Source organism: Artemia franciscana, chromosome 18 (assembly GCF_032884065.1).
Source record: "Artemia franciscana chromosome 18, ASM3288406v1, whole genome shotgun sequence".
NCBI classification, from domain to species: domain Eukaryota; kingdom Metazoa; phylum Arthropoda; class Branchiopoda; order Anostraca; family Artemiidae; genus Artemia; species Artemia franciscana.
Window position 1 is genome coordinate 28,413,959 of NC_088880.1, and position 15,237 is coordinate 28,429,195.

Here is a 15,237-nt window from a genome sequence, read left to right on the forward strand (position 1 = left end):
CGTCAGAATCAGAGTGTTTTTTTTTTATCAAACATCAGAAAATATAACTCATTTTTCCAAATGACGTCGTTTGGTGCCCAAATCAAAAATCAAGATCAATATATGCCTACTTTCAAAGTATAAGGGCAAATTTATCATAGAGCAGGATCCCTTCTACCATTTTCAGGTGAGAATCGTGCATTTTTACAACTATTCTTCATCAGTGATAGCAATTCTGAATTGAATACACGTTGTGAAATTTCTCCCGACGTTGAAAGGACTATCGTTTCCCAATTGCAACATTTTTTCCACGAAAATAATGATTTAGTGCGCCTGTTCAAAACAGCAATCGATTTGATGCTTACTGATACGCATAAAATTGTTATTTCCGCTGACAAAACGCCAACTGGTGAACATGTGCGTAGATACAATGCTCCAACTATCGACGAAGTGGCAATCGTTATGGTCGATGATCAGTTTTTGCCTCGAGATATTATTCTTCATAAGCGAATCGCTCAGTTCGTAAGAATTGCTGAAACTCATCAATGCTACGATGCCCTACAATATCCTATCATTTTTTAGGAGTCTTCCGGCAAAAGTTGAAATCACTGATAAAATACATAGTAAAACTTAAAGTGTTTGGGTCAGTGCGATGCTGGATATACTCAGTGGAATGGCAAAAACGAGGATTGCCACACGCACATATTTTAATCTGGCTACAAGATAAAATTATTTCCAATGAAATTGACGATGTGATTTCCGCTGAAATACCCGATGAAAATGTCGATAAGGGCTTATATGATATTGTGGTAGAAAATATGATGGTATGAAAAACACCGATGGTATGAAAAATATTACCTTGAGGAGCACTGAATGAAAAATCACCATGCATGGGCAAAGGAAGGTGCACAAAGCAATATCCTCGTCTTTTAGTACCCAACACAATTACCGGCAATGATGGTTACCCACTATATAGAAGAAGATCCACTGAAGATGGCGGTAAAACAGCAATAATAAAGAAGCATAACGGTACCACCATCGAAGTAGATAACCAGTGAGTTGTTCCATATTCACCTTTACTATCAAAAACATTTATGCACACATAAACGTTGAATACTGTAACTCCATAAAGGCAATCAAATTCATATGTAAATACGTCAACAAAGGCAGCGACATGGCAGTTTTTGGCTTGCAGTCCGAAATAAGCGATATCGATGAAATCATACAATATCAGGCTAGAAGATACGCATGCAGTAATGAAGCTGTTCGGTGAATTTTATTTGCGAATTGGAAACGGAAAGCTCCCAGTAGACTCAATTTCAGGACGTATACAACTGCCTGCTAATTTAGTGACGTCCAAAAATGAATTTGTTGAAAAGTTATTTCCGAATGTTCTAACCAATTATAAAAATCATAAATTGCTCAGTGAACGAGCGATATTGGCAGCCAAGAATAAAGCCGTCCATGAAATCAACAATATTATTTTGACCAGGATTCGAGACCAGGAAGTAATTTACTAGTCAGTCGACACAGTTCTGGAACCAGATGAAGCGGTTAATTATCCATCTGGATTTTTAAATTCCCTGGATCCCCCAGGGTTTCCACCACACGTGCTACAGCTAAAAATAGGCGTACCCATAATACTGTTACGAAATATTAACCCACCAAAGCTTTGCAATGTCACGCGACTTGCCGTAAAAAAAACAAAACAATGGAAAACGTAATAGAGGCAACAATCTTGACAGGGCCTTTTGAGGTTGAGGCTGTTCTTATTCCTTGCATTCCCATGATTCCAACGGATCTGCCTTTTCAATTTAAAAGATTGCAATTCCCAATTCGATTAACACTTGCAATCACCATCAACAAAGCTCAAGGGCAATCATTAGCAAAATACGGTATAGATCTTAAAACAGATTTTTTTTTTCCCAAGCACAATTGTATGTTGGTTGTTCGAGGGTCGGTAAACCTGACAATCTATTTATATGCACAGACAATGGGGCAGCAAAGAATGTTGTATATTCGCAAGTTTTACTTAGTTAACTTATAGTGTATATGTATATCTATTTATCTATCTATCTATATAAAAATAAGTTGTAAGCATGCATGTTTGTCTGTTTGTAAAAAGAGGGTTTGTATGTGACGTCATTATGAGTATATAAGGCTTTGTACATGCACAGACAATGGGACAGCGAAGAATGTTGTATATTCGCAAGTTTTACGTAGTTAAAAACATATATATACTAGCTGTTGGTGTGGCACTTCGCGCCACACCAATACCTAGCTGGTGGGGGAGGTTCGCCTCCACCCAAGCGCCATTTTTCGCTGTCCCATTGTCCTTGCATATAAATAAATTGTCAGGTTTACCGACTCTTGAACGTGCAACATATAATTGTCCATGGGAAAAAAAAAATCCGCATTCAGATCTATACTGCATTTTTCTAATGATTGCCCTTGAGTTTGACAGTGATTGCTAATCGAATGTTCCCTGTTTCCCCGTCGTCATTTCTATATCCCCATTGTGCCCTTCCAGCGTCCCGGTTGTAGTTGTGTCCCTGTGTTCTGGTCGTCATTTATATTCCCTGTGTCCTGGTCGTCATTTGTGTCCCGGTGTCTCGGTCTGTAATTTCTCTTTGAGTGTCCCGGTCGTCACTTATATTCCCTGTATCTCAGTCGTCATTTGTGTCCCGGTGGCCCGGTCTGTAATTTCTCTTTGAGTGTCCCGGTCGTCATATATATTCCTTGTGTCCCGGTGTCCCGGTCAGTAACGTCATAAAGTCTTCAATGGCTCTGGTTGTGCAGCTAGTTGAGGAAGTTTAACTTTTCCTGAGGCGCAACACATTCCTATTGTTTCACCATTAAATTTCAAGGCCTTGCAATAGGGACAAATTTTAGGCATAGTCCCGATTTGAAAACATCTACTCAAGCTAGAATCATCGACTGGGCTGTACCTGAATGCCAGGCAATAATTTTGACGTTGCTCTTGTGATTCCTCGGCACGCTTTCTTTTGGCATCATCTCTTTAAGACGCAAGCCTGTTTTCACGTTGTTCTTGTAATTCCTCGGCACGCATTCTTTTGGCATTATCTCTTTGAGCCGTAGCCCTTTTTTCATGTTGTTATTGTGATTCCTCGAGATACATGTTCAGCAGTAGGCGCTTTGTCAACGAAAAAACAATTTTATGCGTATCAGTAGGCATCAAATCGATTGCTGCTTTGAACAGAGGCACTAAATTATTATTTTTGTGGAAAAGATGTTGCGATGGGAAATAGTCCTTTCAACGTCGTTTTTTTAATCATCGGTATCACTTAAAGTTGTTTGGTTTGTTTTACCTTGGCTTGTATTTCGTCACTATGAAATACATACTGCCAAACCTTTGTTTTTTTCACTAAAATCTGGTAGGCATTGATGACCTTATCCAAGTCAAAATCCCAAACCCAATCATCATCACTATCATTTTCAGTTTTGATATGTTTTGAATCTCGCTGTCAAGGTTGATTTTCATCTAAATGCGCGGTTTTACGTTCTTTAGCCGCAAGCCCTTTGGCATTAACACTTTAAGCAGCTTCCTCGGCTGTTTCTTCTGCCATTGTAGACTTTATACTAAAATTTCTCTTTTAATTAACTCTTTGAGCAGCTTCCTTTGCTGTTTCTTCTGTCATTTTAAGATCTATATTAAAATTTTCTATTTGAAACGCCTTCCTATATACTAGTAATGACGTCATATACAGTCGACAAACATTACGTCAGTCGACAAAGAACTTCATGAGGGCATAATACTAAATCCTTATAATGACGTCATTCGACAAATATGACGTCAGTCGACAGTGGACAAACATGACGCCAGTACACTAATAACTTATTTTTATATATATAGATATATCTATCTATATTCACAGGTGGGACACAGGGACACAAATACAATGGCAAGTAACTAATATGGCGCGTAACGAATTAGGCGCGGGGGGCTTGGGGAGGGGCGTGAACCGCTCCAACCAAGTAGGTGTTGGTGTGGCGCGAAGCACCAAACCAACAGCTAGTATATATATTAACTAGCTGTTGAGGTGGCGCTTCGCGCGACCCCAACACCTAGTTGGCGGGCGCACTTCGCTCCCCCAAGCCCCCTTGCGTGCGTAAGTCGTTACGCGCCATATTAGTTACGCACCGTTGTAGTTGTTTCCCTGTGTCCCACCTGTGAATATAGATAGGTATATATATGTTTTTAACTACGCAAACTTGCGAATATAAAACATTCTTCGCTGTCTCATTGTCTGTGCATATAAAAAGATTGTCAGGTTTACCGACTCTTGAACATGCAATATATAATTGTCCATGGGAAAAACAATCCGTATTAAGATCTATACCTCATTATTCTAATGATTGCCCTTTGTGCTTTGTTGAAGGTGATTGCTGATTTAATATTCCCTTTTTCCTCGTCATCATTTATATATCCCCCTCTGCCCCCCGGCGCCCCCGTTGTAGTTGTGTCCCTGTCTGCAATTTCTCTTTGAGTGTCCCGGTCGTCATTTATATTCCCCGTGTCCCAGTCGTCATTTGTGTCCCGGTCTGTAGTGTCATCTTATAATGACGTCCTATACAAAGCCTTATATACTTATAATGACGTCATATGCAAACCCACAAACAAACAAACATGGATACAAACAACTTATTTTTATATATATAGATATAGTTTCTTTTTTAATTTTTCTTTTTTAGTCTTTCTTTTTTTTTAGTTTTGCAGCTTTTTTAGTTTTTTTTAGCTTTTTTCTTTTTAGTTTTGTACCTTTTTTGAACCTTTTTAGTTTTGAACCTAACCTAACCTAAATGATCATTAACAGCAGGCCAGATATCTCCTATTTATCAATCCCCTATACTATGGAACTCTATTCTTCTTGGTGTCCCTCTGTCTCTCTCCACGAAGGGAGTTTCTCGGCGGGTCTTTCAGTACTTTTGTCCAGTAATTTTTCTTCCTCCTTTGTTTATTTTTACCCATTTTCATCTTCCTTATTCTTTTCAAATTTTTATGCAAAATTAATTTTGCATAAATTCACTATTTTTATGCAAAAATTAATTTTGCATAAAAAAAAAGATGAATAACATTAGGATTTCAACTGGCATGTCAATTTCAATGACATGGCCCCTAGTGCTGGAGTCTAAATCCCATACCATATAAAGGAATGTTGGCATCTGAACCTTTTGCACAAAATTTCTTTTATTGAAATTGTGTCACTTCTTTACAAAGGTGTTAAATGTAAAATACATTTAGTGACAAATTTGACAATTTAAATCCATTTGGTAACTAAACATTTTGTCTTAAATGCTACAATGATTGATATCAATGATGAAAATAGGATTAACACCGGATCTTATCTGAACCTTCAAATATTCCATCGTGACCCAGAGATATCAACCCCGTCTATATCGAAAAACCATAAAACATTAAAAAAAAATGGTAGAGAAAAAAAAATTAATTAGATTATCCAGAGATCAAAATTATCTTTGAAAATTACGGGGATCAAAATTATTTGTTTAGATCAAAATTATTGGGGTATTTAGAGGCCTTAAACGAGTGAAATTTTTTAACCGACCCAGGTAAAGCATTTCGACGCAATATATAAAATCTAGAAGAATCTATTACCTAGCCCTATCTTAGTTTACTAATTTTGGAAACCAAAGGAATCTTAATTCGTGATGGCAGCTTACTAATTCCGGTGCCTATAGAAATATTAGTCATCAAAAGGTATATTTAGTCCTTTTCATTTGTGACCAAAAATTTTAAATCAAAAAGGTATCAACTTCCCTAAGGGGGTTAAAGAAATGGTGTACTCTATAAAGTGTAGTTATGCATATAAGTAAAATCAAGATAAACATTGCCTTTTGTTGTAGGCCTATTTTAACTGAATAGAATGATTTACTTTGTAATTCCTTAATAATTCTGGTCAGGCAAGTATAAACGAACTCCTACTGGGCAATCGAACCTTATGATGTATCAACATTATTGAACTAAGAAAATAAGTAAATGCTCTGAAAACTATGGAAAAAGAGGAAAATATTTGCAAGGATTAAAATAATTGGAGGGGAAGAGGAGCGAACCCATATGAGCTCTTTTCAGGGGGGGTGCTGGCCTCTCTTGCCCCAGGGTGAAATCTTGATTAGCGCCCCCCTATCTCCCTTAAAAATTTTCAGGCGTAATTTTAACAGAATTTTCATTTATAAACAAAATTATTTTCAATTAATTAATTAGTAGCCCATGATCCACTAGCCAAGTCTAATCCACTGCAAGGTGCTAATTTTATTTTTCTATAAATCTCTTCGCTTAGGATTGTAATTATTAAAATTGAAGTAGCTTTCAAGATTTCAACCAGTGGCATAATTTCTTCAAAATGCTGGGGGGGCTTAAATTTGGGGCCAATTCTTCCGAACCAAGTGAAAATGACATTGAAAACGGACAAATGAGCCATATAGTAAAAAAAAGTAAGGAAATACTAAAGCAAACTGAATAGTTTCTGTAGATACTTGAATTATAAAGGCTCATCTTTGTTTTGACAAGATTTTTAGAGAAACTAAATTTCAGCTGGGGTGGCAAACTGGGCTCTGGGGGGACGGAGGAAGGGAAAAAGTGAAGTCTTGGAAGAACAATTGCCTCTCACCTTGACCCATTGAAGATTGTGCCAGTGGTGTCAACATCTAACAAACCAGATTATTTTTAATTTAAACCTTTCGTGCAACAAATTTCAGCTGGGGGCATCCTTCGGTCTGGAGAATTAAAATGGGGTCTGGGGGAGAAATCTGTTCCCCCGCCCCATTGCCAATGAAGCCCTGGGCGTTAACATCTAATACGTCAGATTAATTTTAATGTTGACCTCTCGTACCTGTCATGGGTGCCCACAGGCGGGGGGGGGGGGTGGGGGTCAAAGACCTTTCTGGAAATCGGGGACTATAAAATAGCTATGAGGAAAAAAAGGAAAGAGAGCAGAGTGGGGGAAAACTTGGAACAACGGTGAGTTGGCTAGTGGTTGGTTGCTTCCCAATAGGTTTGGCTCTTAATAGAGATAATATGAGTTCTAATTTGTGACTGAGTGACCCTTTACAGTTTTCAACAAAACAGTTTTCCCTAAAATTTGGTTGGAGTAAAATAAGAATCAAATTCTTTATAGTAATGGATGGTAAGGAATATCAATCCTTATCAATATGTTTTTTTTCTTTAGTTTTTCAGGTATTTTCTTTTTTTTAGTTTTTTTTTAATATATATAGATGTTCGTCACAAACAAACGCACTAACAGTATAGGTATATCTATCTATATAAAAATAAGTTGTTTGTTTGTGTGTTGACTGACGTCATGTTTGTGTGTCGACTGACGTCATGTCTGTCGACTGAGGTCATTATAAGGATTGAGCATTATGCCGTCATGAAGTTGTTTGTCGACTGACGTCATTTTTGTCGACTGACGAAATTACAGACCGAGACACCGGGACACAGGGAATATAAATGACGACCGGGACACTCAAAGAGAAATTACAGACTGGGACACCGGGACACAAATAACGACCGGGACACAGGGAATATAAATGACAACCGGGACACAGGGACACAACTACAACGGGGACGCCGGGGGGCACAGAGGGGATATATAAATTACGACCGGGACACAGGGAATGTTTGATTAGCAATCACCATCGACAAAGCTCAAGAGCAATCTTTAGAATAATGAGGTATAGATCTGAATACTGCCGGGACACTCAAAGAGAAATTACAGACTGGGAAACCGGGACACAAATAACGACCGGGACTCAGGGAATATAAATTACGACCGATACACAGGGACACAACTACAACAGGGACGCCAAGTTCGTTAAGCAATCACCATCAACAAAGCTCAAGGGCAATCATTAGAATAATGAGTTATAGATCCGAATACGGATTGTTTTCCCATGGACAATTATATGTTGCATGTTAAAGAGTCGGTAAACCTGACAATCCATTTATCTGCACAGACAATGGGACAGCGAAGAATGTTGTATATTCGCAAGTCTTACGTAGATAAAAACAAATATATATATATGTATATATATGTATATATATATATATATATATATATATATATATATATATATATATATATATATATATATATATATATATATATATATATATATATATATATATATATATATCAAAGGCGGGACACAGGGACACAACTACAATGGCGCGTAACTAATATGGCGCGAAAAAAGCTAAAAAAAGAAAAAACCCTAAAAGGAAAAATACTTAAAAAAAAGGAAAAAAATAAAAAAGGTACAAAACTATAAAGAAAAAAAGCTAAAAAAATATCAGTTCTTATAGTTAATTAATTATTTCTAATTAAATGACTTTGTTGTTAGTTTAAACGTCAAAGAGTTAATTTTATTTTTTTTATGCTTCGGTTGCTGCAAACATATATGTTGCAAACATAGTTTTTACCAACAATACGCGGATACAAACGATTTGACCTGAAACCCAAGACCAATACCCAAGAAACATTTGAACCCAATAAGTTTAAAATTTCAAAAAAAAATATAACCTCAAAATATAAAATTTTTAGACACAAAATGAGTTCACAATTGCTTGTGAGGTTCTAAAACTTACTGGTTCAGTTGTTAGTAGCAAAATTTTGAGGAGGCCAAACGTATTCCTATCATATTAGAATATGTAATATAATACTTATTCTATTGTGTCAAATTCGTTTAGATTTACCTGTTGCTGAGGCTGGCATATAGCTGTCTCCAATCCTTAGTGGTTCGTAGTTAAACAATGAATAAACAAAGATGGCTAGCATTGAAACGGGTATGAAAAATCCCAAATCTACAATCCAGTAAAAACTGAGCTTTGTTCCAAGCATGAAATAGATGTCTCTAATGAAGTTTTTATACCCTAAAAATAGGTTCAAGTAAGACTTTGCTTTGTTGAAATAATGCTATTTTAATAGCTTGATCTAAGACTTGGAATTGGTTCCAAACTTAGTTCTTTAACTGGTCTGTCAGAGGAATCATCATCATCTATAAGATTATTTCCATCCTAATATTCGAATTATATCCGCTAGTCTTTTCGACCACTGAAAAGTATAGGATTATGTGAATTAGGCTAAAAAATAATGATAAAAAGTTGCTACTTCCGTTTTGAAAACTTTCCACAGTATTTTCCAATTAAATAAAGAAGAAGCAAAACAAATTTAAACTACAAATAACAATTAGATAAAGAAGAAGCAAAACAAATTTAAACAACAAATAACAATTAAATAAAAAAGAAGCAAAACAAATTTAAACAACAAATAATAAAGTACAATATGTAAACAAGGCTGAGTCATAGCTATAGAATAGTAGCGAAATTGTTATCTTATGTTGTAATATTAAGGGGCAAAGGAATGCAAAAAATAGAACAAAAACTTTACAAAAATACAAAGTTTCAAAAAATAGAATATTTACAAAAAATATAAAAAACTTACTTATACTTACTTAAAACTTACTTAAACTTAAAAACCTAATTATTTTAAAAATATAAGAACTTACTTAAAATATACAAAACTTAATTATTAAACTTACAAAAAATAGAAAAATAACATAGACATTAACAGAAGTAAATCTTCGGTACAATTTCAAACAATGCAACCTCTGATGTAAGCTAAGGAATAATGTTATTGGCCTATGAAACAACCTCTGGTGTAAGCTATGCAATAATATTATTGTCCTATGAAACAATTCTTTGAATGAAACAATATTGGCCTCTGGTATAAGTTAAAAATTATGTTACTGACTTATGAAACAACCGCTTGCGTAAGCTAAGGAATAAGTTTATTGGTAAATGAAACGTCATTGGCACGAAAATAAATCAATTAAATTCAACCACCCTTTTCAAAATGGTACTACCTTTTGAACAGTTAATATTTCTTTTCCTAAGTGCAATGCTACCAACATGAATAAGTTTAAATGATTATTTATCTTTTTTAAGCAACAATTTCGTATTTCAAGTTGTCGAATTATTTAAAACATTGAACTACCTGGCCACGTAAACGGGAAACTTTATACAAGTGAATCTTTAGCACGTTAAGTTGGATATGGCCGAAATTAAAATAATATTTGTGCTACTGAAAGCATAGGATTACCTCCATCCCTCTTTCAAATACACTACTGTATCATTTAATATTGCGTTTGATTCTGAAAAAGAAGATCGGCAAATTTCTTAATCATATTCAATAAAACAAAAGTTTCTTCAACTGAAAGTAAGGAACACGATTAAAACTCAAAACTAACAGAAATTATTCCGTATATGAAGGGGTCGTCCCACTCCTCAATACCTTGCTCTTCAGGCTAAAGTTGTTAGGATTAAAAAAAAAACTTCATATTCTAATTAAATGGCCTTTGTGTTTCAGGAGTCGTTCTTACAAAATTGGGACAAACAGTCAAACTTCAAAGTAAAGGACAAGGTATTGAGAAGGAGACAATCCCATCACATGAGGATTAATTTTTGTATATTTTGAGTTTTAATGTTGCTCCTCACTTTCAGTTGAAAAAAACTTCTTTTTTTTATTTAATTTCTGATCTTTTTTCAAATAATGCCAGTATATCTGGCTCACCCTCTATGAAAATTTTCCTTCCCTCACGGGAACCTCCTCGGTGGAAAGTTCCTCCTGCGAAAAATACACCACCCATAAAATTCCTTCAACACAATTTCATTCTCGCTGTGACCAGTGACCAAAATTTCAGTGACCAATAAAACAATGGATTGGGTCGAGACCAGGCAATCTAAGTTGAGTTAATGAATTAGCCTGGTGCGTAGTATTACCCACCTGCCCTGTGTGTGCTATGCTTATCTACTTGTGAGCTGCCCATGCTTTGCTTTGTTTATTACGTGCTTTGCTTTAATTTACTTTGCTAATTGTGTGTTTTATATTATAGGTGCTCGGGTCTGAATAAAAGAATTATTCAAAATTCTACATGGTGTCAGGAGTGGGATCAGGAACAAAAAACCTGATATGGATGTCCCACAACCTTTGATCAACTGGGATGGAGATAATTTGGACAATGAATGGACAAAATTCAAAAGCCATACAAAACTAATGTTTGAAGGCTCCTTAGCTGTAAAAGCAGAAAAGGTCCAATGTGGATACCTCCTCATCTAGGTTGAAGATAGAGGACGTGAACTTTTCAAGACATTTGACATTACAGAGACGTACAAAGACAAAGTTATTCCATACCTTAAACAGTTTGTCAGGAGTGGGATCAGGAACAAGAAACCTGATATGGATGTCCGACAACCTATAGTCAACTGGGATGCCATATATAAGGTTTAACCATATAGAGATACATTATGCAATATACATTGCTGGATTATTTTTTAGTTAAGACTCAAAAATCATGCTATTTTCTTACGTTAAATAATTGATGTTAAAATTACAACATGAAACCACTATAAGAATTATTTCATTTGGTTTTTAATTTAATTTAGTTGAAAACCCGTCTACAAAACGTAAAAAAGACATTAATTAAATAAAAAAAGACAAAAAAAAACGTTACTGTTCTTATATATTATTTTTCTGTCGTTTTCAAATGTTGTTCTGTTATAAAGGACATAGAGCAAATGAAGAAAGAGATAAAAATATAAAATACAGTTTTTCTAGCTTCCTTAAATGTTGTCCTGTTACCCTTGTCCTGAGAGCTGTGGGGGTGGGGTTGTCTTCCTCAAAAACATAATTTTTTGGGTCCTTCAACTACAATGAATAAAATTCCTATCTCCAAATTCTGATTGGATATCTTTGGGGAAATGATGAGCGTGAGGGGGCTGGTTGCTCTCAAATCAGTTTTGACTCTTGAAAAGGGCTCTATAGCATAAACTATCAAATTAAATAAAACCCATCTGAAGTTTATACGACCACCCATTCCATAAAAACGTTGCGTGTCCCCTTACAACCCTCGCCCCCAGCCTCTGGTTGTTTTTATCAACCCCAAAGGCCTTGTTATGTGATCTTTGGACTATTTTCAATAAAGTAACTGTCTCAAAGTTGCCATTGGATGTATTTTGGGAAAAAAACGATGTCTGGAGGGGGAGGTAGCTGCCCTCAGATCACTTTTACTTTTAAAAAGGGTGCTAGAAATTATGCACCCTTTTTATGGGGGCATAGAAGTTATACCCCCAGTTATAGCTCACAACCCTTGCCCTGAGAGCTGTTGGGGCGGGGTTGTCTTCCTCAAAGACATAATTTTTTGACCCTTCAACTAAAATAAATAAAATTCCTATACCATATGCCAAACAAAATGGCTATCTAAAAATTTGCAACAAAATAGCTATCCAAAATGGCTATTTAAAAACAAATGGCTCTCTAAAAAACGGACACTGGCCCTCTCAATTTCCAATCGAATGAGCTGTTTTCGAACTTTCTACGACAACAAATGGCCATCTCAAAATTAAAATCAGATGCATCTCGGGGAAATACGAGGCAAGGGGGGTATCCACCCTCCGATCACTCTGAATCTTATAAAGAGCACTAAAACTTCTGATTACCAATCCAATGTGCCCTTTCAAAATATTATAAGATATACCTTATTGGCCTTCTGGGCATAAGTTACAAGCCTTGCCTCGAGAGCTGTGGGGAGCTGTCATCCTCAAAGACATAATTTCCACAGATTTCAATTACGTTGAACAAAATGGCTATCTAAATTTTTTATGGGATGTGTTTGGGGAAATGGTGGGTTTGGGAGGGGTTAGTTTCCCTTCAATCACTTTTCACTGTTAAAAAGGGCTCTGGCTCTTTCAGTTTCCAATCGAATGAGCTGTTTTCGAAGTTTCTTCGACATCAAATGACCATCTCAAAATTTACATTATATGCATTTTGGAAAAATAGTTTTTATATTTGGGGTTTTAACCCAAATATTGGGTAAAGTAAAAAAAAAAGGGGGAAACACTCGAAAGTGTTTGATAGTGTGGTCCATAGTCAGCTCCATTTTTCCGATTGGGCCGAATCAGGCTCTGTATTTGAAAGGACTTTGCTTTACTTCGCGGTCACTTCTTATTTTTTTATATCTTAAGCTAAGCTGAAGGAAACTAACGAAAAAAAAAACAGTTCTGCAATGCGTCAATGTATGGACAGCTTGAATGATCAGGGCTATATCATACGATGAGGCCATATCCAGGGGAGGGGTTTGGTGATTTGACCCCGCCCTCCGAAATGTTTGTTTGACTCTTAAAAGTGTAACAAAAATGGTTATAAACAAATTTTTTATGCGTTTTTAGTTGTTTTTTTGTGTACCTTCCTCGAAAAAATTCTTGTGTAAAATACCCCCGAAAAAAACCTGGATAAGGCCCTGTCATACAAGTACTATTTTCTTACTAAATTATTTTATTTTTATCATTCTTAGGTATACTTCATTAGGATTAATCTAACTTCACTTCTTGAGTGGGGTGGGTATAAGAGGTAAGTACCACTGTACTTGAGTAAGTAGAAGTAGATGTCTTGACTAAGACAAATTATGTCTCTATTTCTCAGTCTTTTTCTGACAAAAAAGCAAATAAGAAAATATGCAAAATACATCCTTGCCCTAAGGACCTAGCGGCACTGTGGAAAAGAAGGGACCAGCTTCTCCCTCCCCATCAAAAGATAAAACCATATATCTGCTGTTGCGCAGAGATATTTTCTGTGCATATGTATGTTCGTGTCTGACATTTAAAAACTTTTGAGATGATTGCTGAAAACCGTTTGCTAATTTTTCAAACAATTCGTGGTAACAAACTAAAGTAAGGAGCAACCCGGCTCAATGGTAACTGAAACTCGAAAAAACGGAATTTCGATACTGATAGTTACATCAGTAGAATTGTATTTTTGTGCTGACTTTAAATATATAAGTTTTATTGAGTCTAGTCTTAGCTACCAAAAGTTAAGACCCTGAGAAAATTTGACTTATTTTAGAAAAAGGGGGAAACACCCGAAAGCGTTTGATAGTGTGGTCCATAGTCAGCTCCTTTTTTCTCTGTATAATTTGGGGGTCAATCTTTCTGTTATAATGCCTCTTAGGTTATGGTATTTAAATTCTTTTCTTGAATTAAGATCTGCACCAGACATTATTATAAGGGTACGAAGAGAAGTTAGGCAGGGCGATGTTTTGTCGCCTACGCCTTTTAAGTTATGTATTTCTAGCGTGCTGGCTAATATTTCAGGTAAATACCTTTCTGGTCTTGTGGACATTTTTTTGTCTTGTGTATGCTGACAACATGCTTCTGATTAGCCGTTCCAAAAAGGGTCTTTCCTAAGTGGTCTCTATAGTTTCTGATGCTTTCTCTGATATTGGTTTTACGCTTAATATAGATAAATGTGATTTTCTTCCCTAGAACTCTACTACTTCTACTCCCCTTCACTCTAATAGCTTCACTATCCCTTTTGTTGATTGCATTCGTTGGCTTGGTATCTCTATTACTGACAATCTTTCGAGGCTATGTTAGCGTACTGTTTGAGACATCAAATTGTTCGTGGTAACGAACTGCAGTAAGGAGCAACCCGGCTGCATAGTAACCAAATTTAAGTTCTATTGCCCTTTCTAAGTGACCAAGGAATTGGAGTGCACCTAGGCCCCCTCTCAAGCTCATTTTTCCCCAAAGTCACCGGATCAAAATTCTGAGATAGCCATGTTATTCATCAAGCGATATTGTAAGTTTTAAAAAATTCTATAAATGCTACGTGTTAGTGAGAAACTTATAGATAACTCGGAGAATATTAACAAGAGCCGCGTGTACTCAAATGTAGATATAATCAGAAGCAATTCTGAGGGCGTTCTTGCATTGTTAAAAATTGTGAATTCCTAAAAAGCTGGGGCTTTGGCCCCATTTGTAATTGTTGAGGCAAATACATCTTCAGTATTAATTTCAGAATTGGGATATTGACTACAATTTGTGTGGCAGAGAGCTTTATCGTAAGATTGCCAATTGTGTTTTTTTTTTAGTCATTCCATTCAAATTACCCTGGATATGTTTCATTGTTATTGATTGTCTATATAGACACTAGATGAGTGGAGTCGTATCTTGCCCATAGAAAGATTTCAATTTCAACACACATCTTTAGATTAAGCGTTAACCTCCGGTGCTCCCACATCCTATCAGCGCGGTAAGATCTTGGCTCTATTCCGGGAGTGAAAACGGGAATTTCTGATGTGACCTATCTTTGTGTTGCTTTTGAAAAGTGTATGCGCAACTGGTGTCTATATAGGCTGTGAGTAGAAGCGATCTCAAAAAGTATAGAT

At 36.1% G+C, this 15,237-nt stretch overlaps 2 long non-coding RNA genes across 2 annotated transcripts in view; one reads left to right on the forward strand and one right to left on the reverse strand.

Annotated features, from left to right (window-relative positions):
* Positions 1-15,237, forward strand: part of LOC136038836 (uncharacterized) — a 343,955-nt gene that overhangs the window by 224,133 nt on the left and 104,585 nt on the right. The window lies entirely within an intron of this gene.
* Positions 1-15,237, reverse strand: part of LOC136038837 (uncharacterized) — a 306,828-nt gene that overhangs the window by 152,795 nt on the left and 138,796 nt on the right. The window contains exon 2 of the long non-coding RNA XR_010620326.1: positions 8,711-8,887. This is a non-coding gene — a long non-coding RNA (uncharacterized LOC136038837). The remainder of the gene's footprint in view (positions 1-8,710; positions 8,888-15,237) is intronic.